Here is a 3,450-nt window from a genome sequence, read left to right on the forward strand (position 1 = left end):
ATAAAAATTGGTGTTTTTTCAACAGCTATTTCAGTTTGATATATGTAATAACTGTTGGACACAGTAATGTTTCTGCCTTGAAATGAGGTTTATTGTACTAACAGAAAATGTGCAATCTGCATTCAAACAAAATTTGACAGGTGCATAAGTATGGGCACCCTTATCATTTTCTTGTTTTAAATACTCCTACCTACTTTTTACTGACTTACTAAAGCACTTTTTTTGGTTTTGTAACCTCATTGAGCTTTGAACTTCATAGCCAGGTGTATGCAATCATGAGAAAAGCTACTTAAAGTGGCCACTTGCAAGTTGTTCTCCTGTTTGAATCTCCTCAAAACAACTGTAAAATGATCTGAAAACAAAGATTATTCAACATAGTTGTTCAGGGGAAGGATACAAAAAGCTGTCTCAGAGATTTAACCTGTCAGTTTCCACTGTGAGGAACATAGTAAGGAAATGGAATAACACAGGGACAGTTCTTGTTAAGGCCAGAAGTGGCAGGCCAAGAAAAACATCAGAAAGGCAGAGAAGAAGAATGGTGAGATCAGTCAAGGACAATCCTCAGACCACCTCCAGAGAGCTGCAGCATCAACGTGCTGCAGATGGTGTCACTGTGCATCGGTCAACTATACAACGCACTTTGCACAAGGAGAAGCTGTATGGGAGAGTGATGCGAAAGAAGCCGTTTCTGCAAGCACACCACAAACAGAGTCGGCTGAGGTATGCAAAAGCACATTTGGAGAAGCCAATTTCTTTTTGGAAGAAGGTCCTGTGGACTGATGAAACCAAGATTGAGTTGTTTGGTCATACAAAATGGCGTTATGCATGGCGGCAAAAAAACACAGCATTCCAAGAAAAACACTTGCTACCCACAGTAAAATTTGGTGGAGGTTCCATCATGCTTTGGGGCCGTGTGGCCAATGCCGGCACCGGGAATCTTGTTAAAGTTGAAGGACGCAAGGATTCCACTCAGTATCAGCAGATTCTGGACAATAATGTTCAAGAATCAGTGACAAAGTTGAAGTTACACAGGGGATGGATCTTTCAGCAAGACAATGATCCAAAACACCGCTCCAAATCTACTCAGGCATTCATGCAGAGGAACAATTACAATGTTCTGGAATGGCCATCCCAGTCCCCAGACCTGAATATCATTGAACATCTGTGGGATCAGTTGAAGAGGGCTGTCCATGCTCGGCGACCATCAAACTTAACTGAACTGGAATTGTTTTGTAAAGAGGAATGGTCAAAAATACCTACATCCAGGATCCAGGAAATCATTAAAAGCTACAGGAAGCGACTAGAGGCTGTTATTTTTGAAAAAGGAGGATCTACTAAATATTAATGTCACTTTTCTGGTGAGGTGCCCATACTTATGCACCTGTCAAATTTTGTTTGAATGCAGATTGCACATTTTCTGTTAGTACAATAAACCTCATTTCAAGGCAGAAACATTACTGTGTCCAACAGTTATTACATATATCAAACTGAAATAGCTGTTGCAAAAAACACCAATTTTTATAAAACATTAAGCTTAAGATTAAAAGGGGTGCCCAAACTTTTTCATATAACTGTATATGAAAAAAAGGGGGAGGGGAGGAGAGAAAAATTAAAAGAGGAAGTATAGACGGTAGATAGTAACGTCTACCTCTCAGTGTCTAAGAAGTATAGATTATGAATACATCAAAACAGTAGGAAATTGCGAAACAAGCTGATCCCAATGCAAGTCCCTAACTGGGGGTTGTCTTTACAGGTGTAAGTCAAACCTTCAGTCCTAGGCTTCCTATTAGTGGGAACCATGGAATACATAGCGAGTAAAGTAATACAGCCTGATATTACAGTAATATAATGTGAAGTCAACTTAAATGCCGTTCTAAGATATGAAAGGAGACATTATGTATAGCGGAAGAGTGGCACCTAATGCTCTATTTACATATATCTTATTATATGCTTAAAGAAATAAGTAAGCATCGGCAAACTGTCTCTCATCAGGGAAGACAACATTCATTTCAGGAGCTCATATGATTGGCAGGTTCCTTTCCCACCTGCTGCATCACCATAAAGTTCCTGATCCATTGAACACCTTCTGTGACGTGCTGGAACTCTCTGTGGCAATGGTGGATCAGATGGCCAGTCAGATATATGGATTCTGGGAATGTCCAGGACATCACAGAAAGGTCTCGTCACTTTAATCTTTCAAAGTATACAATGTTCCATTTTTTTTGGACCTGCAGCTGGAAAGGTACCACAAAGGTACATCAGGCCATTTTCCCGGATGGCATCAAGTAGTGGTTTCAATACCCTTCTTTTAGCAAGTGTCATTCAGGATAGATCTATGATCGATTGTATACGTTTTCCATTGAAAATCACCAGGACCCAACTCCGCTGCTTTCCTCACTACGGCCTCTTACATTGAAAAAAATGTATGTGACAGATAATGTCCTTTGGATGCTCAGGATCTGAACTATAATTGCCTAATGTATGGTGCGCCCTGTCGGTCTCCAGCTCCTTATCAATAGGATCACCAAGGATATTATTGATTAATGTCAATAGTGTTGGCATAATCACTTGTGCATTGATGCTTTCAGGTATACACCTTATCCAGATATTATTGTGATTTTCATGGCCATCAACCAAATTAAACAGACTGTTTATTTATGAGCATTTTGATGGTCCACGTCTTGTAGGACATCAGCCTCTAATCTCTGTACCTTGTCAGTAACCTGTGACAGGCTAGAAGTGAGGGGACGTATTTCAGTTTTGTATGTGGTCTCCAGCCTTTGTATATATTGCTGCATCTATTGTTTAGTAGGGATAGATGCAATCTGATATACAAATAAGTTATGTTGTTCTCCATATCAGAATTCCCTGTGGCTGGGGGGTAAATGTCCCTGTGAAGCAAGCACTGCTCAGTATGTGGGTTTCGGTGAGAGTACAGGGAGATTTATGAAGCTGTCTGGCATCATGAGGGTTAAGACTGCTTCTTGCTGAGCTGAGGCAGTAATGGCTCTGGAGCAGGAAGATAAGACCTTCCATAAGAAACTGCATACCAGACATGCTGACGGAGGTGGAGGACCTCAGATTAACCTCTGATCTCATCTTTCTTTCCTATATCAGACGTCATGTTTGAGGCTGTAAATTGCTTATAATTCCCCCAGGAACACGGTCTAAAGAAAGTGTTTTCATTGTGTGCCTACTCTCGGTGCTATGTCCATGCCATGTCCTTCCTGTTGATGTTCAATACATCCAAAGGTGGCGTTGATTAGGAGCAGGATTGTGTGATGTAACAACCTTATGTGAGCACTGGAAACACAAGCTGTGACACCAATAGAACGGCGCCAGAATGGGAGGTGCGTATCATTGTTTTTTATTTTAACATGGCCAAACATGAGGAATGAGAAGGAGTCGTCCTAGTAGTGGAAAACCCCTTTAAAAAGATACAATTTTAGA

The sequence above is a fragment of the Phyllobates terribilis genome, unplaced genomic scaffold (assembly GCF_046119375.1).
Source record: "Phyllobates terribilis strain yellow unplaced genomic scaffold, ASM4611937v1 Scaffold_119__1_contigs__length_5224398, whole genome shotgun sequence".
NCBI lineage: Eukaryota > Metazoa > Chordata > Amphibia > Anura > Dendrobatidae > Phyllobates > Phyllobates terribilis.